Here is a 27,586-nt window from a genome sequence, read left to right as displayed (position 1 = left end):
TGAGGACTACCCGAGTGCCTGAACCTGAGCGGCTTGGACCTGGGAGGTACATGCAGCCCAGGGCCGGCCTCGGATTGTTCCCGGCAGAACAACCTAGAGTCCGAGCAGTGTGGACAGGGAGGCTACACGCACCGTGAGCGGGGGCAGACCCAGGGTGGCTGAGGCACTGCGAGTCCACGCCAGTGTTATTTGTTTGCAGCATCCCTCCCTCCCTCCCCACAGCGCGACTGAACAAGTAAGCCTAAAAAAAAAAAAAAAAAAAAAATGTGTCCTCCACCGTGCCCTTTGTGTCAGGGTGGAAACCAGATACTGAAGAGACTAGCAAACAGAAGAAGATATAACAGAGGGAAACGCCTTGGAAGCTACAGGCAATAGATCAAAACCCTGTGGTTACTACGGACTACATAGGAAGGGGCCTATAGATCTTGAGAAATATAAGTCTGACCAAGGAACTAGCCAAAAATGAACTGAACCCACAACACCCACAAAAAAACCAAGAACGTCCTAGATATATTTTTATTATTTTTACGATCATTCTTTCGTTTTTTTTTTAATTAAAAAAAATTTTTAAGTCCTCTATTGTTCCTTTAATTTTCACTTTTATAACCTATTACTTTGCAAAAAAAAAAAAAACCTATTTTTTTCTTCTTCAGCAAACTTCATATATATATATTTTATAATTTTTTCACCTTGTTTTTTTGTTTGTTTTTTTGTTTTTGTTTTTTTTCTTTTCTTTAACATTGTATTTTTGAAATTCCAAACTCTACTCTAGATTTTTAATTTTCGCTTTCTCGTATTAGTTATCAATTTTGTACCTGTACTTTCTTTACAATTTTCGCGACCTTGTTTGTTTTTGTTTGTTCGTTTTTTCTCTCTTTCTTTTCCTTCTTCTTTTCTTTAACATGGTATTTTGGAATTCCAAACTCTACTCTAGATTTTTAATTTTTGCTTTTTGGTATTAGTTATCAATTTTGTACCTGTATTTTCTTTATAATTTTTATGACATTGTTTGTATTTGTTTGTTTGTTTTCTCTCTTTATTTTTCTTCTTCTTCTTCTTTTTTTTTTTTTTTAACATTGTATTTTTGAAATTCCAAACTCTACTCTAGATTTTTAATTTTTGCTTTTATGTATTTGTTACCAATTTTGTACCTTTAAGGACCCAATCTTCAGGACCCATTTTTCACTAGGGAGCGAGATTACTGGCTTGACTGCTCTCTCTCCCTTTGGACTCTCCTTTTTCTCCACCAGGTCGCCTGTGTCTCCTCCCTAACCCCTCTCTACTCTACCCAACTCTGTGAATTTCTGTGTGTTCCAGACGGTGGAGAACACTTAGGGAACTGATTACTGGCTGGATCTGTCTCCCTCCTTTTCATTCCCCCCTTTTATCCTTCTGGCCACCTCTGTTACCTTCCTCCTTCTTCTCTTCTCTGTATAACCCCGTGAACATCTCTGAGTGGTCCAGTTGTGGAGTGCACATAAGGAAGTGACTACTGGCTAGCCCACTCTCTCCACTATTGATTCACCTCATCTCATTTGGGTCACCTCTAACTCCCTCCTCCCTCTTCTCTTCTCCATGTAACCCTGTGAACCATTCTGAGTGACCCTCACGGTAGAGAAACTTTTCATCTTTAATGTAGATGTTTTATCAATGGTGCTGTATAGAAGGAGAAGTTTTGAAACTACTGTAAAAATAAGACCAATAACCGGAAGCAGGAGACTTAAGTCCAAACCCTGACTCCAGGGAACTCCTGACTCCAAGGAACATTAATTGACAGGAGCTCATCAAATGCCTCCATACCGACACTGAAACCAAGCACCACACAAGTGCCAATAAGTTCCAGGACAAGACATACCAAGCAAATTCTCCAGCAACAAAGGAACACAGTCCTGAGCTTCAAGATACAGGCTGCCCAAAGTCACCCCAAAACTATAGACATCTCATAACTCATTACTGGACATTTCATTGCACTCCAGAGAGAAGAAATACAGCTCCACCCACCAGAACACGGTCACAAGCTTCCCTAACCAGGAAACCTTGACAAGCCACCTGTACAAACCCACACACAGTGAGAAAACGCCACAATAAAGAGAACTCCACAAACTGCCAGAATACAGAAAGGGCACCCCAAACTCAGCAATTTAAACAAGATGAAGAGACAGAGGAATACTCAGCAGATAAAGGAACAGGATAAATGCCCACCAAACCAAACAAAAGAGGAAGAGATAGGGAATCTACCTGATAATGAATTCCGAATAATGATAGTGAAATTGAACCAAAATCTTGAAACTAAAATGGAATCACAGATAAATAGCCTGGAGACAAGGATTGAGAAGATGCAAGAAAGGTTTAACAAGGACCTAGAAGAAATAAAAGAGAGTCAATATATAATGAATAATGCAATAAATGAAATTAAAAACACTCTGGAGGCAACAAATAGTAGATTAACAGAGGCAGAAGATAGGATTAGTGAATTAGAAGATAGAATGGTAGAAATAAATGAATCAGAGAGGATAAAAGTAAAACGAATTAAAAGAAATGAGGACAATCTCAGAGACCTCCAGGACAATATTAAATGCTACAATATTCGAATCATAGGGGTTCCAGAAGAAGAAGACAGAAAGACCATGAGAAAATACTTGAGGAGATAATAGTGGAAAACTTCCCTAAAATGGGGAAGAAATAATTACCCAAGTCCAAGAAACCCAGAGAGTCCCAAACAGGATAGACCCAAGGAGAAACACCCCAAGACACATATTAATCAAATTAACAAAGATCAAACACAAAGAACCAATATTAAAAGCAGCAAGGGAAAAACAACAAATAACACACAAGGGAATTCCCATTAGGATAACAGCTGACCTTTCAATAGAAACTCTTCAAGCCAGGAGGGAATGGCAAGACATACTTAAAATAATGAAAGAAAATAACCTACAGCCCAGATTATTGTACCCAGCAAGGATCTCATTCAAGTATGAAGGAGAAATCAAAAGCTTTTCAGACAAGCAAAAGCTGAGAGAATTCTGCACCACCAAACCAGCTCTCCAACAAATACTAAAGGATATTCTCTAGACAGGAAACACAAAAACGGTGTATAAACTCGAACCCAAAACAATAAAGTAAATGGCAATGGGATCATACTTATCAGTAATTACCTTAAACGTAAATGGGTTGAATGCCCCAACCAAAAGACAAAGACTGGCTGAATGGATACAAAAACAAGACCCCTACATATGTTGTCTACAAGAGACCCACCTCAAAACAGGGGACACATACAGACTGAAAGTGAAGGGCTGGAAAAAGATTTTCCATGCAAATAGGGACCAAAAGAAAGCAGGAGTAGCAATACTCATATCAGATAAAATAGACTTTAAAGCAAAGGTTGTGAAAAGAGACAAAGATGGTCACTACATAATGATCAAAGGATCAATCCAAGAAGAAGATATAACAATTATAAATATATATGCACCCAACATGGGAGCACCGCAATATGTAACACAAATGCTAACAAGTATGAAAGGAGAAATTAACAATAACACAATAATAGTGGGAGACTTTAATACCCCACTCACACCTATGGATAGATCAACTAAACAGAAAATTAACAAGGAAACACAAACTTTAGATGATACAATAGACCAGTTAGACCTAATTGATATCTAAGGACATTTCATCCCCAAACAATGAATTTCACCTTTTTCTCAAGCGCACATGGAACCTTCTCCAGGATAGATCACATCCTGGGCCATAAAGCTAGCCTTGGTAAATTCAAAAAAATAGAAATTATTCCAAGCATTTTTTCTGACCACAATGCAGTAAGATTAGATCTCAATTACAGGAGAAAAACTATTAAAAATTCCAACATATGGAGGCTGAACAACACGCTGCTGAATAACCAACAAATCACAGAAGAAATCAAAAAAGAAATCAAAATTTGCATAGAAACGAATGAAAATGAAAACACAACAACCCAAAACCTGTGGGACACGGTAAAAGCAGTCCTAAGGGGTAAGTTCATAGCAATACAGGCATACCTCAAGAAACAAGAAAAAAGTCAAATAAATAACCTAACTCTACACCTAAAGCAACTAGAAAAGGAAGAAATGAAGAACCCCAGGCTTAGTAGAAGGAAAGAATTCTTTAAAATTAGAGCAGAAATAAATGCAAAAGAAACAAAAGAGACCATAGCAAAAATCAACAAAGCCAAAAGCTGGTTCTTTGAAAGGATACATAAAATTGACAAACCATTAGCCAGACTCATCAAGAAACAAAGGGAGAAAAATCAAATCAACAAAATTAGAAACGAAAATGGAGAGATCACAACAGACAACACAGAAATACAAAGGATCATAAGAGACTACTATCAACAATTATATGCCAATAAAATGGACAACGTGGAAGAAATGGACAAATTCTTAGAAAAGTACAACTTTCCAAAACTGGACCAGGAAGAAATAGAAAACCTTAACAGACCCATCACAAGCACGGAAATTGAAACTGTAATCAAAAATCTTCCAGCAAACAAAAGCCCAGGCCCAGACGGCTTCACAGCTGAATTCTACCAAAAATTTAGAGAAGAGCTAACACCTATCCTGCTCAAACTCTTCCAGAAAATTGCAGAGGAAGGTAAACTTCCAAACTCATTCTATGAGGCCACCATCACCCTAATACCAAAACCTGACAAAGATCCCACACAAAAAGAAAACTACAGGCCAATATCACTGATGAACATAGATGCAAAAATCCTTAACAAAATTCTAGCAATCAGAATCCAACAACACATTAAAAAGATCATACACCATGACCAAGTGGGCTTTATCCCAGGGATGCAAGGATTCTTCAATATCCACAAATCAATCAATGTAATACACCACATTAATCAATTGGAAAATAAAAACCATATGATTATCTCAATAGATGCAGAGAAAGCCTTTGACAAAATTCAACATCCATTTATGATAAGAACTCTCCAGAAAGCAGGAATAGAAGGAACATACCTCAACATAATAAAAGCTATATATGACAAACCCACAGCAAACATTATCCTCAATGGGGAACAATTGAAAGCATTTCCTCTAATGTCAGGAACAAGACAAGGGTGCCCACTTTCACCATTACTATTCAACATAGTTTTGGAAGTTCTGGCCACAGCAATCAGAGCAGAAAAAGAAATAAAAGGAATCCAAATAGGAAAAGAAGAAGTAAAACTCTCACTATTTGCAGATGACATGATCCTCTACATAGAAAACCCTAAAGATTCCACCAGAAAATTACTAGAAATAATCAATGACTATAGTAAAGTTGCAGGATATAAAATCAACACACAGAAATCCCTTGCATTCCTATACACTAATAATGAGAAAACAGAAAGAGAAATTAAGGAAACAATTCCATTCACCATTGCAACGGAAAGAATAAAATACTTAGGAATATATCTACCTAAAGAAACTAAAGACCTATATATAGAAAACTATAAAACACTGGTGAAAGAAATCAAAGAGGACACTAATAGATGGAGAAATATACCATGTTCATGGATTGGAAGAATCAATATAGTGAAAATGAGTATACTACCCAAAGCAATTTATAGATTCAACGCAATCCCTATCAAGCTACCAACAGTATTCTTCACAGACCTAGAACAAATAATTTCACAATTCATATGGAAATACAAAAAATCTCGAATAGCCAAAGCGATCTTGAGAAAGAAGAATGGAACTGGAGGAATCAACCTACCTGACTTCAGGCTCTACTACAAAGCCACAGTTATCAAGACAGTATGGTACTGGCACAAAGACAGAAATATAGATCAATGGAACAAAATAGAAAGCCCAGAGATAAATCCACGCACATATGGACACCTTATCTTTGACAAAGGAGGCAAGAATATACAATGGATTAAAGACAATCTCTTTAACAAGTGGTGCTGGGAAATCTGGTCAACCACTTGTAAAAGAATGAAACTAGACCACTTTCTAACAACATACACAAAAATAAACTCAAAATGGATTAAAGTACTAAACGTAAGACCAGAAACTATAAAACTCCTAGAGGAGAACATAGGCAAAACACTCTCTGACATACATCACAGCAGGATCCTCTATGACCCATCTCCCAGAATATTGGAAATAAAAGCAAAAATAAACAAATGGGACCTAATTAACCTTAAAAGCTTCTTCACATCAAAGGAAACTATTAGCAAGGTGAAAAGATAGCCTTCAGAATGGGAGAAAATAATAGCAAATGAAACAACCGACAAACAACTAATCTCAAAAATATACAAGCAACTCCTACAGCTCAACTCCAGAAAAATAAACGACCCAATCAAAAAATGGGCCAAAGAACTAAATAGACATTTCTCCAAAGAAGACATACAGATGGCTAACAAAACATGAAAAGATGCTCAACATCACTCATTATCAGAGAAATGCAAATCAAAACCACTATGAGGTACCATTTCACACCAGTCAGAATGGCTGCGATCCAAAAGTCTACAAATAATAAATGCTGGAGAGGGTGTGGAGAAAAGGGAACCCTCTTACACTGTTGGTGGGAATGCAAACTAGTACAGCCACTATGGAGAACAGTGTGGAGATTCCTTAAAAAACTGGAAATAGAACTGCCTTATGATCCAGCAATCCCACTGCTGGGCATACACACTGAGGAAACCAGAAGGGAAAGAGAAACGTGTACCCCAATGTTCATCGCAGCACTGTTTATAATAGCCAGGACATGGAAGCAACCTAGATGTCCATCAGCAGATGACTGGATAAGAAAGCTGTGGTACATATACACAATGGAGTATTACTCAGCCATTAAAAAGAATACATTTGAATCAGTTCTAATGAAGTGGTTGAAACTGGAGCCTATTATACAGAGTGAAGTAAGCCAGAAGGAAAAACATAAATACAGTATACTAATGCATATATACGGAATTTAGAAAGATGGTAACAATAACCCGGTGTACGAGACAGCAAAAGAGACACTGATGTATAGAACAGTCTTTTGGACTCTGTGGGAGAGGGAGAGGGTGGGAGGATTTGGGAGAATGGCATTGAAACATGTAAAATATCATGTAAGAAACGAGTTGCCAGTCCAGGTTCGATGCACGATACTGGATGCTTGGGGCTAGTGCACTGGGACGACCCAGAGGGATGGTATGGGGAGGGAGGAGGGAGGAGGGTTCAGGATGGGGAACACATGTATACCTGTGGCGGATTCATTTTGATATTTGGCAAAACTAATACAATTATGTTAAGTTTAAAAATAAAATAAAATTAGAAAAAAAAAAAACAAAAACAAAATGGAATCACAGATAAATAGCCTGGATACAAGGATTGAGAAAATGCAAGAAAGGTTTAACAAGGACCTAGAAGAAATAAAAGAGAGTCAATATATAATGAATAATGCAATAAATGAGATAAAAAACACTCTGGAGGCAACAAATAGTAGAATAACAGAGGCAGAAGATAGGATTAGTGAATTAGAAGATAGAATGGTAGAAATAAGTGAATCAGAGGGGATAAAAGGAAAACGAATTAAAAGAAATGAGGACAATCTCAGAGACCTCCAGGACAATATTAAACACTACAACATTCGATTTATAGGGGTCCCAGAAGAAGAAAACAGAAAGACCATGAGAAAATACTTGAGGAGATAATAGTTGAAAACTTCCCTAAAATGGGGAAGGAAATAATCACCCAAGTCCAAGAAACCCTAAGAGTTCCAAACAAGATAAACCCAAGGCAAAACACCCCAAGACACATATTAATCAAATTAACAAAGATCAAACACAAAGAACAAGTATTAAAAGCAGCAAGGGAAAAACAACAAATAACACACAAGGGAATTCCCATAAGGATAACAGCTGATCTTTCAATAGAAACTCTCCAAGCCAGGAGGGAATGGCAAGACATACTTAAAATGATGAAAGAAAATAACCTACAGCCCAGATTATTGTACCCAGCAAGGATCTCATTCAAATATGAAGGAGAAATCAAAAGCTTTCCAGACAAGCAAAAGCTGAGGGAATTCAACACCACCAAACCATCTCTCCAACAAATACTAAAGGATATTCTCTAGACAGGAAACACAAAAACGGTGTACAAATTCGAACCCAAAACAATAAAGTAAATGGCAACGGGATCATACTTATCAGTAATTACCTTAAACGTAAATGGGTTGAATGCCCCAACCAAAAGACAAAGACTGGCTGAATGGATTCAAAAACAAGACCCCTACATATGTTGTCTACAAGAGACCCACCTCAAAACAGGGGACACATACAGACTGAAAGTGAAGGGCTGGAAAAAGATTTTCCATGCAAATAGGGACCAAAAGAAAGCAGGAGTAGCAATACTCATATCAGATAAAATAGACTTTAAAGCAAAGGTTGTGAAAAGAGACAAAGATGGTCACTACATAATGATCAAAGGATCAATCCAAGAAGAAGATATAACAATTATAAATATATATGCACCCAACATGGGAGCACCGCAATATGTAACACAAATGCTAACAAGTATGAAAGGAGAAATTAACAATAACACAATAATAGTGGGAGACTTTAATACCCCACTCACACCTATGGATAGATCAACTAAACAGAAAATTAACAAGGAAACACAAACTTTAGATGATACAATAGACCAGTTAGACCTAATTGATATCTATAGGACATTTCATCCCCAAACAATGAATTTCACCTTTTTCTCAAGCGCACATGGAACCTTCTCCAGGATAGATCACATCCTGGGCCATAAATCTAGCCTTGGTAAATTCAAAAAAATAGAAATTATTCCAGCATCTTTTCTGACCACAATGCACTAAGATTAGATCTCAATTACAGGAGAAAAACTATTAAAAATTCCAACATATGGAGGCTGAACAACATGCTGCTGAATAACCAACAAATCACAGAAGAAATCAAAAAAGAAATCAAAATTTGCATAGAAATGAATGAAAATGAAAACACAACAACCCAAAACCTGTGGAACACTGTAAAAGCAGTCCTAAGGGGAAAGTTCATAGCAATACAGGCATACCTCAAGAAACAAGAAAAAAGTCAAATAAATAACCTAACCCTACATCTAAAGCAACTAGAAAAGGAAGAAATGAAGAACCCCAGGCTTAGTAGAAGGAAAGAATTCTTTAAAATTAGAGCAGAAATAAATGCAAAAGAAACAAAAGAGACCATAGCAAAAATCAACAAAGCCAAAAGCTGGTTCTTTGAAAGGATACATAAAATTGACAAACCATTAGCCAGACTCATCAAGAAACAAAGGGAGAAAAATCAAATCAATAAAATTAGAAATGAAACTGGAGAGATCACAACAGACAACACAGAAATACAAAGGATCATAAGAGACTACCATCAACAATTATATGCCAATAAAATGGACAACGTGGAAGAAATGGACAAATTCTTAGAAAAGTACAACTTTCCAAAACTGGACCAGGAAGAAATAGAAAATCTTAACAGACCCATCACAAGCACGGAAATTGAATCTGTAATCAAAAATCTTCCAGCAAACAAAAGCCCAGGCCCAGACGGCTTCACAGCTGAATTCTACCAAAAATTTAAAGAGCTAACACCTATCCTGCTCAAACTCTTCCAGAAAATTGCAGAGGAAGGTAAACTTCCAAACTCATTCTATGAGGCCACCATCACCCTAATACCAAAACCTGACAAAGATCCCACACAAAAAGAAAACTACAGGCCAATATCACTGATGAACATAGATGCAAAAATCCTTAACAAAATTCTAGCAATCAGAATCCAACAACACATTAAAAAGATCATACACCATGACCAAGTGGGCTTTATCCCAGGGATGCAAGGATTCTTCAATATCCGCAAATCAATGTAATACACCACATTAATCAATTGAAAAATAAAAACCATATGATTATCTCAATAGATGCAGAGAGAGCCTTTGACAAAATTCAACATCCATTTATGATAAGAACTCTCCAGAAAGCAGGAATAGAAGGAACATACCTCAATGTAATATAAGCTATATATGAAAAACCCACAGCAAACATTATCCTCAATGGGGAACAATTGAAAGCATTTCCTCTAAAGTCAGGAACAAGACAAGGGTGCCTGCCCACTTTCACCATTACTATTCAACATAGTTTTGGAAGTTCTGGCCACAGCAATCAGAGCAGAAAAAGAAATAAAAGGAATCCAAATTGGAAAAGAAGAAGTAAAACTCTATTTGCAGATGACATGATCCTCTACATAGAAAACACTAAAGACTCCACCAGAAAATTACTAGAACTAATCAACGATTATAGTAAAGTTGCAGGATATAAAATCAACACACAGAAATCCCTTGTATTCCTATACACTAATAATGAGAAAACAGAAAGAGAAATTAAGGAAACAATTCCATTCACCATTGCAACGGAAAGAATACAATACTTAGGAATATATCTACCTAAAGAAACTAAAGACCTATATATAGAAAACTATAAAACACTGGTGAAAGAAATCAAAGAGGACACTAATAGATGGAGAAATATACCATGCTCATGGATTGAAAGAATCAATATAGTGAAAATGAGTATACTACCCAAAGCAATTTATAGATTCAATGCAATCCCTATCAAGCTACCAACGGTATTCTTCACAGACCTAGAACAAATAATTTCACAATTTGTATGGAAATACAAAAAACCTCGAATAGCCAAAGCTATCTTGAGAAAAAAGAATGGAACTGGAGGAATCAACCTGCCTGACTTCAGGCTCTATTACAAAGCCACAGTTATCAAGACAGTATGGTACTGGCACAAAGACAGAAATATAGATCAATGGAACAATATAGAAAGCCAAGAGATAAATCCAGGCACATATGGACACCTTATCTTTGACAAAGGAGGCAAAAATATACAATGGATTAAAGACAATCTCTTTAACAAGTGGTGCTGGGAAAACTGGTCAACCACTTGTAAAAGAATGAAACTGGACCACTTTCTAACACCATACACAAAATAAACTCAAAATGGATTAAAGATTTCAATGTAAGATCGGAAACTATAAAACTCCTAGAGGAGAACATAGGCAAAACACTCTCCGACATACATCACAGCAGGATCCTCTATGACCCACCTCCCAGAATATTGGAAATAAAAGCAAAAATAAACAAATGGGACCTAATTAAACTTAAAAGCTTCTGTACAACAAAGGAAACTATAAGCAAGGTGAAAAGACAGCCTTCAGAATGGGAGAAAATAATAGCAAATGAAGCAACTGAAAACAACTAATCTCAAAAATATACAAACAACTCCTACAGCTCAATTCCAGAAAAATTAATGACCCAATCAAAAAATGGGCCAAAGAACTAAATAGACATTTCTCCAAAGAAGACATACAGATGGCTAACAAACACATGAAAAGATGCTCAACATCACTCATTATCAGAGGAATGCAAATCAAAACCACTATGAGGTACCATTTCACACCAGTCAGAATGGCTGTGATCCAAAAGTCTACAAGCTATAAATGCTGGAGAGGGTGTGGAGAAAAGGACCCTCTTACACAGTTGGTGGGAATGCAAACTAGTACAGCCACTATGGAGAACAGTGTGGAGATTCCTTAAAAAACTGGAAATAGAACTGCCTTATGATCCAGCAATCCCACTGCTGGGCATACACACTGAGGAAACCAGAAGGGAAAGAGACACATGTACCCCAGTGTTCATCGCAGCACTGTTTATAATAGCCAGGACATGGAAGCAACCTAGATGCCCATCAGCAGATGACTGGATAAGAAAGCTGTGGTACATATACACAATGGAGTATTACTCAGCCATTAAAAAGAATACATTTGAATCAGTTCTAATGAGGTGGATGAAACTGGAGCCTATTATACAGAGTGAAGTAAGCCAGAAAGAAAAACACCAATACAGTATACTAACGCATATATATGGAATTTAGAAAGATGGTAACAATAACTCTGTGTACGAGGCAGCAAAAGAGACACTGATGTATAGAACAGTCTTATGGACTCTGTAGGAGAGGGAGAGGGTGTGAAGATTTGGGAGAATGGCATTGAAACATGTATAATATAATGTATGAAACGAGTTGCCAGTCCATGTTCAATGCATGATACTGGATGCTAGGGGCTGGTGCACTGGGACGACCCAGAGGGATGGTATGGGGAGGGAGGAGGGAGGAGGGTTCAGGATGGGGAACACATGTATACCTGTGGCAGATTCATTTCGATATTTGACAAAACTAATACAATATTGTAAAGTTTAAAAATAAAATAAAATTTAAAACAAAAAGAACATTAAAAAAAAAAAAAAAAAAAAAGGACTGGACATGGAACAACAGACTGGTTCCAAATAGGAAAAGGAGTACGTCAAGGCTGCATATTGTCACCCTGCTTATTTAACTTACTTACAGAGTACATCATGAGAAACGCTTGGCTGGAAGAAGCACAAGCTGGAATCAAGATTGCTGGGAGACATATCAATAACCTCAGATATGCAGATGACACCACCCTTATGGCAGAAAGTGAAGAGGAACTCAAAAGCCTCTTGTCGAAAGTGAAAGAGGAGAGTGAAAATGTTGGCTTAAAGCTCAACATTCAGAAAACGAAGATCATGGCACCTGGTCCCATCACTTCATGGGAAACAGATGGGGAAACAGTGGAAACAGTGTCAGACTTTATTTTGGGGGGCTCCAAAATCACTGCAGATGGTGACTGCAGCCATGAAATTAAAAGACGCTTACTCCTTGGAAGGAAACTTATGACCAACCTAGATAGCATATTCAAAAACAGAGACATTACTTTGCCAACAAAGGTCTGTTTAGTCAAGGCTATGGTTTTCCCAGTGGTCATGTATGGATGTGAGAGTTGGACTGTGAAGAAAGCTGAGTGCTGAAGAATTGATGCTTTTGAACTGTGGTGTTGGAGAAGACTCTTGAGAGTCCCTTGGACTGCAAGGACATCCAACCAGTCCATTCTGAAGGAGATCAGCCCTGGGATTTCTTTGGAAGGAATGATGCTAAAGCTGAAACTCCAGTACTTTGGCCGCCTCATGCGAAGTTGACTCATTGGAAAAGACTCTGATGCTGGGAGGGATTTGGGGCAGGAGGAGAAGGGGATGACAGAGGATGAGATGGCTGGATGGCATCACCGACTCAATGGACGTGGGTTTGGGTGAGCTCCGTGAGTTGGTGATGGATAGGGAGGCCTGGTGTGCTGCAATTCAAGGGGCCACAAAAAGTCAGACACGACTGAGCGACGAACTGAACTGAAATGAACTGAGCTTAGGATACTAGGGGAAAGCAGTATTTAGAAAGATAAGAAATAAACTGAAGAATGTGGTATGCAGCCCAGACATAAGCATGAGTTACAATGTAATCACAAGTAAACATGATTCTGAGAGAATCGCTGAAGCAGGAACTCTGTTTGAAGGGAAACAATGAGACAATAAATCTGGGTGAGGGGAAACTGAAAATGTCAAACTTCTGATCTAATGTTTTTTGTCAAAGTATAAAAGAAGACCCGATGCTTGAAATAAACATGTAGTGCCGTACCTCGAGTCAGAGGCTACATCATTCTTCGCTGACACCGCTCATCCCTTTGTGCTGATTCCCTGGCTGCTGGAGCTGGACTCCAGCAAGTGGCACCCAACGTGGGGCATCTGAAAGGTAAGTAACTTCGTGACTGCAATGTGGAGCAGTTAGGATTGTACCTGTGGGTGGCTGGCACCCCTCTGCAGTTTAGGCATGGTGAGGAGGGTACAGAAGGAATAAAAATATTCTCTAGGAAAATGGGTCTCTCTGCATCCAAGAATAGACAAATGTTTATTGAAATATTACTTCACATGTTAACCCATAAAGGCATTAAGGTAAGCAAAGGAAGACTGTCTAAATTTCTAATTTTTGTCCAAGAGCAATGTCCATGGTTTCCTGAGGAGGGCACCATAAATCTAGAAACTTGGACTAAGGTTGGGGATCAGTTACATTTGTTTTATACTTTGCATGGGCCAGAAATGTTCCTGTAGATGCTTTTGCTCTGTGGAATATGATTAGGGACGTCCTGGACTCTTGGCATGAGGCTGTTAGACAGCCTATGGGAGAGGCTACAGCGGTGAATGGTGGGTCTCTGCCTTCTGCGCAGATCATGTTTTCTGCCATTGACGAAGAAAAGGAGGGAGACTGTGCTCTACCTCCGGAGGAGGGGGAGGACTTGCAGGACGCTGCGGCCGGGTGCCCTACGCAAACCTTTAAAAATTTATCCATCAGTTTCTGATTTAAGGTGATCACCGCCACCTCCGTTTGCACCTCCCAGGGCCCAGGAGTTCCCCACATTGCCCCAAAGCCTCCCAGAGCATTGCCTGAGGATGAGGAAGATAAAGAGTTTTCTGAAACAAAGGAGCTTTTGAAGCAGATGCATGCACAATATACAGAGCGTGTTGGAGAAAACCCCCTCAGGGGGGCCTCACCCAGGCTAGAAGAGAAGCGGAACAACAGGGGGACTTGGAATTCTCTATGGCCTTTCCAGTAATCTTTACCAAAACAGAAGGGGGAAGTGAGGAAGAGGGAAAATGGGAACCAGTCCCATATAAGCTACTGAAAGAGCTTAAACAAACTTGTCATGATTATGGGTCTACCTCCCCCTATACACTCACCCTACTAGATGCCTTGGCTGGAAGATGGATGACACCATATGATTGGAGAATGGTTGCAAAGGCTTGCCTTCCTGGAGGAGAGTTCCTCCTGTGGTTGGCAGAATATGATAAGTTGGCTAGACTACAGTCAGGGGAAAACAAAACCTCTAATGATCACAGCTCAGGACAGTGGGGTCTGCAGCATTAAAAGGAGAGGGAGAATACAAATCTAACGTAGCCCAAGCAAGGTTGTCTAAAGAAGTAATCAGATTATGGCCATAGGTATCTTGTCATGGAAATCTTTGCCCCCTTCAGATGGAAAGTTATCCACTTTGAGTAATAACAAACAGGGACCTGATGAGAGATATGAAGACTTTGTGGCCAGATTGAAAACTGCTGTAGAAAGAACAATTAAGAGTACTGAGCCAGCAGAGATAGTTCTTAAACAATTGGCTTATGAGAATGCCAATTCTACCTATCAGGCATTGCTTAGACCTGTTAGAAGTAAAGGAAATCTTTGGACTTACATACAGACCTGCCAAGAAGTAATGTTAGGTAGGTAGAATAGGGAAAAGGAGTCCAAAATGGCGGTGGCTAAAAGACAAGGAAGGTCTGAGGACCAGAATGAAGACTTCAGACAGGACAAACAGAACAAACAGCACTCCTGGCTAAGCCCAATTTGCCTAGGGCAGGCCCAGGTGGAGGAAAAAACATATAAAAGGAGGAGCCAAAGCGCTTTCTCTCGGACTCTCCCACGTGCATGCGTTCTGTCTTTCTCTCTCTTTCTCTCTCTCACTCTCTCTCTCTCCCTCCCCACACACTCCTCCACTCTTTGCTCTTCAAGTCTTGGATTCTCCTGCTATCTTCTAAATAAAATAGAGCTGTAACACTGATTTGCCTAAGAGCTGTAACACGGTTTGTCCAAGACCCGAGAGCTGTGATGCGCCGAGGGCTTTAATGTCCGTCGCTTCAAATCTTCATTGTGACGAGACAAAGAACCAAGGAACATACACTTGCGTGACATCTATGGTCCTGTAACTCGGGTTTAACCTGGCTGAAACAACCTCTACGTGGAAGAGGCCAAGCACAACAGGAGCCCAACTCAGCGAAGCTCCTGCGCTAGAAGTGGAAGGCGAAGAAACCCAGCACAGGGGAAGGCCCATCGTGCTGGAAACCGGGACAGCGAAAAATGAACTCAGCAGAAAGCTCATGCGGCCCAGTCTCAGATTCCAGAAGACCTCCGTTTAAGGTAAGAGGTCCTCGCTCCTATGGCTGGAGGGACCTTTACAATCTCTCGTTCTTGTTTCCTCAAACCTCCCGCAAACAGGCGGGCGGAAGGGGCACAACTGAGGGACTCTGGAGAGGCTACTCCTCAGCATGTCCCAAAGGCGCTATCTGCTGAGCCCCAGTAGCTGTTACACAAGCCTGTGGGGGTTCTTCTGTCCTTTCTCTTCTCTGTGCCAAAGATCAGACCAATGAAACTGTGAGCACTGGTCAGATATTTAGCAAATTTTCCAGCCGGCTATGAAGGGGATTCCTTGGCATGTTTTCCCCACTGCTTTTTCCTCCTGTCCTTCAGCTCTCTCCCAGGACTCAAGCCCGGCCAAAACTAGTGAAACTCAGGCTCTGATGTCTCATTGCAAAAATTCATTGAGAGACAAAGCGATAAGAGATAGATTTGTTAGGATCCAGAGAGAAGCCACCCTTCAGGGTGTGAACCATTGCTGAGGGCAAGGGCTGCGGCCATGGTATTAGGCCTGGCTAGGTTTTGTGAGGGGATGGAATTCATATGCTAATGAGTGAGAGGAACATCCCAACCATTGGGGAACCACCCACTTCTCCCTCTTCTGACCTTGTGCCTTGGAGCTGTCTTGCCACCTCTGGGTGTGTCTGTTGGCTTTTAGACTGGGGGTTAAGGTTTACTTGAATTTGACTTGTCATCTTGGACTCAATTGATTTTAATTGGTTTACATTATACCCTTGTGCTATGTCATTCTTTCAAAGGTTGTGCTCTTCCCCCTTCCCTCCTGTTTCATGCTCTTTTCCTGAGCCCCATCCAGACCCACAAGGTTGCCTCTACAATCTTCTGGAGAGACAACCAGAAAATAGCTGGCCTTGGGAGGGAAATACTCTATAATATCCAACCCCTAATCCTACCCAATACTGGTCACACTGGAGATCTTGGGGACGCCCAAACTCCAGTCCGGGGGTCCCAGGAGGTCATCACGCCTTGACCTGCCTAGGGATCGGTCTTCGAAAGGTTGTCACGCCTCAACCTGTTCGGGGATCCTTTAGTCCCAGGGGTCCCAGGAGGTCGTCACACCTCGACCTGCCCAGGGACCCAATCCTCGGGAGGCCGTCACACCCCGACCTGCCCCGGGATTTGATCTCTAGGAGGCTGTCACGCCTCAGTCTGCCTGGGGATCTGCACCCTGACCCGGGGACGCCTGGCTCTCAGGTTGCAACAGTTCTGGGTAGGATGAACTTACATAATATCTATTCCCGTCCACGGTGGGAAACCTCTTAATTCTCTTAATTCTACCCTCTTAAACCTCTTAATTCTACCCAGCATTGGTAACACTGGAGATCTTGGGGACGCCCAAACTCCAGTCCGGGGGGTCCCAGGAGGTCATCACGCCTTGACCTGCCTAGGGATCGGTCTTCGAAAGGTTGTCACGCCTCAACCTGTTCGGGGATCCTTTAGTCCCAGGGGTCCCAAGAGGTCGTCACGCCTCGACCTGCCCCGGGGATTTGATCTCTAGGAGGCTTTCACGCCTCAGTCTGCCTGGGGGTCTGCACCCTGACCCGGGGATGCCTGGCTCTCAGGTTGCAACAGTTCTGGGTAGGATAAGCTTAAATAGAAAGAGGTCTTTTTACTTTCTCCCTGTCATGACTGTCTTTCAGATGGGAAATAACAAATCCACTTTCTGGCAGATGCCCTTGAAATGTATCCTTGATAACTGGAAGCTGTTCGATCCTCTAGCTCTAAGGAGAAGTCGTTTGAAATTCTTTTGTGCCACTGCGTGGCCACAGTATCCACTGGGGGACGAGGAACACTGGCCTGAGGATGGAACTTTAAATTACAATACCATCCTGCAATTAGAATTATTCTGCAAAAGACAAGGGAAATGGACAGAGATCCCCTATGTCCAAATTTTCTTCTGACTAAGAGATATGAAAGAACTCTGTCTTAAGTATGGGATTGTAGTACACCCTAAAAGTGAGCCCACTAGGCAAATGGTGCTACGCACAGGCAACCAAGAAAAGGAACCCCCTCATGAAGGCTCATCTTCCACAGCTCCCGAGTTGCCTGATGCTCCTTCCTCGTACCCAAACGTGCCCCCATATCCGGGAGCACCTCCTCCACAAAAGCCAGCTCGAGTATGTCCCTTAGTTGAAACTGGAGGAGAATTTGGACCAACCCGGGTCCATAAGCCCTTCTCCCTCTTAGAACTAAGGCAGATCAAATAAGACCTGGGAAGTTATACAGATGACCCAGGCAAATATATAGATACATTCCAACATATTACCTTGGCTTTTGACTTGACGTGGAAAGACATCATGGTCATATTTAGTCAAAGTTTATCTGATCCTGAACATACCAGGGTCTTAAAGGAAGCCCAGAAGTATGCAACAGGGCTCCACATGTCCAGTGATAGATACCCAGTAGGGGAAACTGCAGTCCCCTCCTCCGATCCTAATTGGAATTATAATGACCCTGAGCACATCTGGGAAAGAGATCATTTTCTAATCTGTGTGAAGGCAGGACTGAAAGCAGCCCAACAAAAAGTAATTAGCTATGCCCGGGTCTCAGCAATAACTCAGGAGCCCAATGAGAACCCCATTGCCTTTCTGGAGAGGCTAAAAGAGGCACTCCAAAAGTTTACCAACCTGGACTTAGACTCTTACAAGGGACGGGTGGTTTTAAAGGACAAATTCCTGTCCCAATGTGCATCAGATATCAGAATTAAGTTACAGCAACTATAACAGCAGGACCCTGCTGCCTCTTTAGATGAGATGGTCCAGACAGCCACTAATACCTTTTATAACAGAGAACAGGAGAAGGAGGCCAAGGCCCAGGAGAAGGAGAGAAAGAAAGAGACAAGGTATGCCCAGATGCTGGCCGCCCTCCAGAGAAGCCCTATGGCAAACCCCAAGTCCTTGGGGACAAGGCACTAGACAGATGCCTGATCTGTAGACAGGCGGGGTATTGGGCCAAAGAGTGTCCAAACCGTGACAAGTCTCCTAGGACGGCTTGCCACAAATGCCATCAACTGGGACATTGGGCGGCACTCTGCCCTCGGGACCCAAGAGCCTCAAGGTCAAGCACCAAGCCTACCCTCATGATGGTTCAAGAGGACTGAAGTGGCCCGCTCCAGCCAGCCCGCCTGTCACAGATAACCATCACAGGGCTGGAGCCGAGGGTGCAACTGGATGAGGCAGGTAGGTCCGAAAATTTCTTGGTTGACACAGGGGCTACCTACTCTGTCTTGATCTCTTACTCCAGAGCCTTCTCCTCCCAAACCTGTACCATTTTGGGTGCTACAGGAAAAGCAACTACTAAAAGATTCACCCGAGCACTTCTTTGTTGCTGGGATGGACAAATATTTTCCCACCAGTTTCTGGTGGTCCCTGAGTGTCCTACCCCCTTATTGGGAAGAGATATACTCACTAAACTGGGGACCACCCTTGTGATGGGAAGTTTTTCAGCCCCTAGAGCTCTACAGCTCCTGGTTACTACTGAAGAACCCATTACACCTTCAATAGAGAGGGACCAAAAACTATGGAAAGACAAAATTAACCCCCAGGTGTGGGATCAGGGGATTCCTGGACTAGCCCACCAGGCTGAACCGGTCATCATTGTCCTCCGAGATCCTACTCGGTTTCCTAACTGGAAACAATATCCTCTCAAAAGAGAGGCTCAGGAGGGACTACAGCCTTTAATAAATAAATTCCTTGCTTGTGGGCTACTGGTCCCTACCAGTTCGCCATGTAACACCCCAATCCTTTCAGTAAAGAAAAAAGACAGAACCGGGCAAATGGTTCAAGATCTCTGGATCATAAATGAAGCTGTAGTCCCCCTCCATCCCACAGTACCCAATCCCTATGTAGTCTTGGGAGAAATCCCACCCAGTGCCAAGTGGTTTACAGTCTTGGATCTCAAAAATGCATTTTTTTGCATACCACTGGCTAAAGAATCCCAATACCTTTTTGCCTTTGAGTGGGAGGCCCAGGAGAAAAACACCAACAGATGACTTGGACAGTATTACCTCAGGGGTTCAGAGATAGCCCCCACCTGTTTGGACAGGCCCTTAGCCGGGATCTCTTAGATCTGGACCTGGGACCTAATGGGAAAATATTACAATACGTAGATGACCTACTAATCTGCTCTCCAGATGAGAAAAGTGCCCAACAACATGCAATTCAGGTTCTAAACTTCTTGGCAGAAAGGGGATATAAAGTCTCCCGTGCTAAGGCACAGATGGTCGAGACAAAGGTCGACCTGGGAGTTCAGATTACATGGGTCCAGGAGGCTGTCCTCTGATTGGGTACAAGGAATTCTCCAGTTGCCCTCCCTCACGACTAGAAAACAATTGCGAGCTTTCCTGGGGCTAACTGGTTATTGTAGAATCTGGATACCCAATTATGGTCTAATTGCCCAGCCCTTATATGAAAGCTTAAAGGGACGAGATGATTCAATCCCACTGATGTGGGGAACTCCTCAAAAGGAGGCATAGGCTACACTAAAACACGCCTTAACTCAGGCACCTGCCTTGAGGTTGCCAGACCCAGAAAAAGCATCCCAACTTTATGTCCATGAAAGAGAGGGAATAGCCTTGGGAGTGTTAACTCAAAGGTTGGGATCTGAGCCCCAGCCTGTAGCTTACTTATCCAAGAGGCTTGATTCAACTTCCCAAGGTTGGCCCCCCTGCCTTCGAAATCTTGCAGCTATTGCAATCATGACAGAAGATGCTTTAAAACTCTCCTTTTGGGGAAAACTAATATTTTTACCAGCCACCAAGTAAAACAACTCCTAAATGGGAGAGGCCACTTATGGATGTCTGATCAAAGAATCCTCAGATATCAAGTAATGCTGATGGAAAATCCAGGCTTCACTATATCCCCTTGTGAGGTTCTTAACCCAGCCACCCTCCTACCTACCCCCGAGGGCTGTCTCCCGTTTCACTCTTGTCTAGAAACCTTGGACCACTGGACAAAACCCCGAGAGGGATTGTCAGAAGATCCTCTGACCAATCCTGAGGAAATCTGGTGCACTGATGGAAGCAGCTTTGTCTTAAATGGAAAAAGAAGAGCCAGGTATGCAGTAATCTCCAAATTTTGAGACCATAGAAGCTAAGCCTCTGCCACCAGGTACTTCAGCCCAATTAGCTGAGCTCATAGCCCTGACTCGAGCTTTAGAGCTGGGAAAAGGAAAAAGAATAGCCATTTACACTGACTCCAAGTATGCCTTTCTGGTGCTACATGCACATGCAGCTGTTTGGAAAGAAAGGGGCCACTTGACCACCCGAGGGTCCCCAATCAAATATGGTGATCTGATTCTTCGACTCTTGGAGGCAGTCCATCTGCCCACTGAGGTTTCAGTCTCCCACTGTAAAGGACACCAAAAAGGGAACACAGAAGTGGCACGAGGGAACCAAGCAGCTGATCAGGCAGCTAGGAGAGCAGCATTACAGAACCATGACCTAATAGGGATTGCCACCTTAGTTCCACAGACTAATTTGCCAGAAACTCCTTCATATACTGAAGGTGAGACTCTTAAAGCTAAGAGCGAGGGCTTTCAAGAAGATCATATGGGGTGGTTCCAAAAGGAGGGACTCCTTTTTCTTCCTGGAAACCTCCAATGGAAGTTGGTTAACTCCTTACATGCCACTACTCATTTAGGAGAAAAGGCCCTCCAAAGATTACTAGAAAGGTCCTTCAGAGGAACAGGCCTCCAAACAACTATAAGACAAGTGGTCTCCTCTTGTCCCATTTGCCAAACAAACAACCCCCAAGGAGCTCGAAGACCCCAGCTGGCCCAGCCCATCCAACGACGTGGGGCCTACCCAGGAGAGGACTGGCAGATGGACTTCACCCAGATGCCAGTTTCTCAAGGATATAAATACCTATTAGTCATGATAGATACATTGACAGGATGGATTGAAGGCTTTCCCACTCGGACTGAGAAGGCTAAGGAAGTGGTAAAAAACCTGCTCCATGAAATAATTCCAAGATTTGGTCTGCCCAGGTCATTACAAAGTGACAATGGGACATCATTTACTTCTAAGGTCACCCAAGGAGTCTCGAAAGCATTGGGCATTACTTATTATCTCCATTGTGCCTGGAGGCCTCAATCTTCAGGAAATGTAGAAAGCCAATCAATTCTTAAAATCAGTGATAAAAAAGATAACCCAGGAGACCTCCCTGGGATGGAAGGAGGCTTTACCAATAGCTGTCCTCCACACCCGCATTGCCCCTAAGGAACAGGTTGGTCTTAGTCCTTATGAGATGCTATATGGGAGACCTTTTGTTTATGTCAATGACCTCTTCCTAGATCCAGAGGTTCAGACCCTCCAATCTTATACCATGGCCATTGGGCAATTCCAACAGGATATACGCTTGTAGGGTATGAACCAGGACCCAAAAGATCCTAAAGAGTCACCACTATATGCTCCAGGAACTCAAGTCCTAATATACAGTCTGGAAAGATGGGTCCCCAAAGGCTCAACTCCAGCCCACATGGAAGGGCCCCTACCCTGTAATACTTTCTACCCCCACAGCAGTCAAGGTACCAGGACATGACTCCTGGATTCACTACTCACGAGTCAAGCCATGGAAGAAAACAGAAGAGGACATTCAATACACCTGTGAGCCCCTGGGAGATCTCAGATACCTATTCAGAACTACCAATGAGTGTCATTCTAATGAACACCCCCAAAATCTGGTTTCTGGGGATAAGATTTCTCAGGATAACTCTAAGGAGCCAACACAGCTTGACAGAGACTGTACTCCAAAACAGACAGGAGATAGATCTTCTGATCCCTGAACAAGGAGGGAGTTAAACCATCCTGGCCATGTGAATTTAAAATTGACCAATGTCCCTACTAGTCTTTGTTATGCTATATTGATGATGCTTATGATTATTCTATGTACTGTCAATTGTCTAACCTGTTTTGTCTCTGCCCAGGTCAACCAGCTACAACATGCAGTGCCAGTTCAACAAAGATATAAAACTACAGCTGACCACGGAAAATATCACACACCCTTGGACACCGCTATAAGGACTCTGAAGATTGAGACTAGCAAGAGGGGGAGGCCCAATACCCCTCGCCGCCCCAGTTCAGCAGGAAGTAGCCAGAAAGACCTCAACGCCCCTCTTTCCAAAGAATTGAGCCTCCCATCTCTTGAGGGGGGAATGTTAGGTAGGTAGAATAGGGAAAAGGAGTCCAAAATGGCAGTGGCTAAAGACAAGGAAGGTCTGAGGACCAGAGTGAAGACTTCAGGCAGGACAAACAGAACAAACAGCACTCCTGGCTAAGCCCAATTTGCATAGGGCAGGCCCAGGTGGAGGAAAAAACATATAAAAGGAGGAGCCAAAGCGCTTTCTCTCGGACTCTCTCTCCCATGTGCATGCACGCGCGCTCTCCCTCTCTCTTTCTCTCTCTCTCTTTCTCCCTCCCCACGCACTCCTCCACTCCCTTCTCTTGGAGTCTTGGATTCTCCTGCTGTCTTCTAAATAAAATGGAGCTGTAACACTGATTTGCCTAAGAGCTGTAACACGGTTTGTCCAAGACCCGAGAGCTGTGATGCGCCAAGGGCTTTAATGTCCGTCGCTCCAAATCTTTGTTCTGACGAGACAAAGAACCGAGGAACATACACTCGCGTGACAGTAGGAACCTCCTTTATGCAGGGGGTTGCCTTAGCCGCAGCTTTGAGGGGAGAAACTGCTACCCAAGTTATTCAGGGAATGAGAAAAAAGATTAATTCTAATGGAAATGATTCTACAAATAAATAGTGTTTCTCTTGTGGCCAAATGGAGGATTTTTTGCCAGCAATGTCCTGCCAAGCAGGGACAACAAGCCATGCCAATACAGACTAAAACCAACCCTCCAAAGACACCTTGCCCCCGATGCCAGAAGGGGTATCATTGGGCAAAAGACTGTAGATCTAAATTCCATAGGGATGGGACTACACTCACCCCCCAAGTACAAGGAAGTAAATTTTCCCAGTTTCAGGGAAACAGGCAGCAGGGGCATCCCCAGCCCCAGACAACAATAGGGGCAGTCGCATTGAATCCCTTTATTCCCTTTGTTCCGTCTCAGGACTCCTCAGAGCAACCCCAGGTAGTGCAGGACTCAAACTCAGTTCCACCACCGCAACAACCCCTGACATACCAGTTACTCCAATTCCAATGGGAGTGGCTGGCCCCCTACTTGAGGGCATTGTAGGACTTGTTCTGAGACATAGCTCGCTTTCCCTTCGAGGAATTTTGATGGTGCCTGGTGTAGTAGATTCTGATTATACTGGAATAAAATTAAAGTTTTGATCTCGCCACCTGCCAAAACTGTGCAAATTAATAAAGGTCAAGGAATAGCACAGCTTATGGTTTTACCTTATTATCAGACAGGAAGAACCTTGACTTCTCAAGCTAGGGGCCCGAGAGGATTTGGATCTAGTGATCTAGCCTTTTGGATACAGGAAATTACAGCTTCAAGGCTTTTGAAAGATCTTTTAATTCAAGGAAATAAAATGTCAGGGCTGTTGGATACTGGAGAAGATGTCTCTTGCATTGCTGGAAAAGATTGGCCTTCGTCCTGGCCAACACGTTTGACCAATGCTGGCTTGGTGGGAATAGGATCAGTGCCCTCGGTTGCTAAAAGCTCACAAATTTTGACATGGTCAGATGAGAAGGGGGCATAAGGCACCTTTTCTCCATATGTGATTCCTTCACTACCTTTTTCTTTATGGGGGAGAGATATATTATCTCAGATGGGAATGCTTTTATACAGCCCAGATGAAAAGGTTACTAACCAAATGCTGCAAATGAGGTATAATCCTGACAAGGGGCTTGGTAAAGATCAGCAGGAAATTGTTTCTCCATTAGAAACTGTTCCTAACAAGAATAGAGAAGGTTTAGGATATTCAAATTTATCCTAAAGGCTGTTGTTCTTGCTGCCGACACTTTTACCTGGAAATCTGATGATCTGGTATAGGTGGAGCAATGGCCCTTAACAGCTGAAAACCTGCAGGCAGCTGAGGATTTATTTATGGAACAACTGGCAGCCGGCCATATAGAGCCTTCTAATAGTCCCTGGAATACTCCTATTTTTGTCATTAAGAAGAAATCAGGAAAATGGAGATTGTTACAAGATTTTAGAGCTATAAACGCAACTATGGAAGACATAGGGACCCTTCAGCTGGGTCTCCCTTCCCCAGTACCTGTGCCCTTTCAATACAATGTGATAGTTATAGATGTACAGGATTGTTTCTTTACCATCCCCCTGGCTATTCAGGATTGTAAAAGGTTTGCTTTCAGTCTCCCTTCAGCTAATTTTAAACAGCCCTATAGAAGGTTTCAATGGAAGGTTTTGCCTCAGGGAGTGAAAAATAGCCCCACCTTGTGTCAGAAATTTGTGGATCAAGCTGTGCAAAATGTTAGAGGAAAGTATAAAGATCTATATTTGATACATTAAAGTGAAAGTGGAGAGTGGAAAAGTTGGCTTAAAGCTCAACATTCAGAAAACGAAGATCATGGCATCTGGTCCCATCACTTCATGGGAAATAGATGGGGAAACAGTGGAAACAGTGTCAGACTTTATTTTTGGGGGCTCCAAAATCACTGCAGATGGTGACTGCAGCCATGAAATTAAAAGACACTTACTCCTTGGAAGGAAAGTTATGACCAACCTAGATAGCATATTGAAAAGCAGAGACATTACTTTGCCAACAAAGGTCTGTCTAGTCAAGGCTATGGTTTTTCCAGTGGTCATGTATGGATGTGAGAGTTGGACTGTGAAGAAAGTTGAGTGCTGAAGAATTGATGCTTTTGAACTGTGGTGTTGGAGAAGACTCTTGAGAGTCCCTTGGACTGCAAGGAGATCCAACCAGTCCATTCTGAAGGAGATCAGCCCTGGGATTTCTTTGGAAGGAATGATGCTAAAGCTGAAACTCCAGTACTTTGGCCACCTCATGAGAAGAGTTGACTCATTGGAAAAGACTCTGATGCTGCGAGGGATTTGGGGCAGGAGGAGAAGGGGATGACAGAGGATGAGGTGGCTGGATGGCATCACGGACTCGATGGACGTGAGTCTGAGTGAACTCTGGGAGTTGGTGATGGACAGGGAGGCCTGGCATGCTGTGATTCATGGGATCGCAAAGAGTCGGACATGACTGAGCGACTGAACTGAACTGAACTGATGGATGATATTTTGGCTGCTCATAAGGATAGAGCCTTGTTGCAACAAATCTTATCTGAATTGATGGAGGCCCTGGAAAAGGGCTTGGAAGATAGCTCCAGATAAGATACAAGTAAATCCTCCTTTTTCTTATTTAGGGAGGGTGTTAAATACCCATACTGTGAGTCATGCCCCTTTGCAGAGATGGTTTACTAACTTTAAATGATTTCCAGAAATCATTAGGGGATATTAATTGGATACGCCCACATTTAAGACTGACTACTGCAGATTTAAAGCCTCTGTTTGATTGCTTAAAGGGTGATCCTGATCCCAGTTCTAAGAGAAAATTGACTAGTGAGGTGGAGTCGGCTATTGTTAAAGTTGATGAGGCTATGAATGATCAGTTAATTAGGATTAATATTACCAGAGGATGGGATTTAATTATTCTCACCATGGAACATACACCTACAGGATGCTTGTGGCAAAAAGGCCCATTGGAATGGCTCCATCTACCAGTGACCCCAAGAAAAATAGTTCTGTCTTATCCCAGCTTGGTGGCACAATTAATTATAAAAGGTAGAAAAAGAAGTGTGGAACTTTTGGGAAAGGAAGTAGCAAATATAGTGATTCCATTTAATAATGATCAACTGCAATTTCTTTTACAAAATAGTGATGATTGGCAAGTTTCCCTGATAGATTTCAGGGGTCAAATTTTGTTTCATTTGCCCTAAAGCCCCCTTTTGCATTTTTGGAAAACACATTCTGATTTTTCTGAGGAAATTTTCTATTCAACCTTTGGAAGGGGCAATTTTAGTTTTCACAGATGGTTCCTCTAATGGTAAAGCAGTCACAATTATTAATGGAAAATCCCATGTTCAGGTAACTGAAGAGACATCTGCCCAGAGAGCTAAGTTAAGAGCAGTTATTTGGGCTTTTCAACATTTGAGAGACCGTACCTTCAATCTTTTGACTGACTCCTGATATTGTAGGGTTGTTTCCTCATATTGAGACTGCTAATATTCCGGAAAATAAGACTACCATCTTCTCCTTGTTATTTGATTTACAGAGGAGATTAAGCATAGAGATAAGAAATATTTTGTGGGACATATTAGAGCCCATTCTGGCTTCCCCGGCCCTTTACATGAAGGAAATGCTTTGGCAGATGCATTAACTAAAGTAATTGCTTTAAACTTACATGAAAAGATTGACAAAGCCAAAAATTCTCACAAAACTCACCATCAAAATGCAGCTGGTTTAAGGTATGAGTTTCATATCCTTAGGGAGGCAGCTAGACAAATAGTTAAGTTATGTCCAAATTGCCCAACATCTAATCCATCTCTACCATTAGGAGAAAATCCCCGAAGCCTTAGGCCTAATGCTATCTGGCAAGTGGACGTAACTCATACCCTGGCCTTTGGAAAACTGTCCTTTGTGCATGTTATCGTGGATACCTTTTTTCATGTTATTACAGCCCCTGCTAGATCAGGTTTCAGTGCTTTTCCCAAATAGGACTCCCTGAACAGATAAAAACAGATAATGCCCCAGCTTATACCCTCTGCTGCT

Source organism: Bos indicus, chromosome 18 (genome assembly GCF_029378745.1).
Source record: "Bos indicus isolate NIAB-ARS_2022 breed Sahiwal x Tharparkar chromosome 18, NIAB-ARS_B.indTharparkar_mat_pri_1.0, whole genome shotgun sequence".
NCBI classification, from domain to species: Eukaryota; Metazoa; Chordata; class Mammalia; order Artiodactyla; family Bovidae; genus Bos; species Bos indicus.
Note: the sequence above shows the minus strand (reverse complement) of the source record.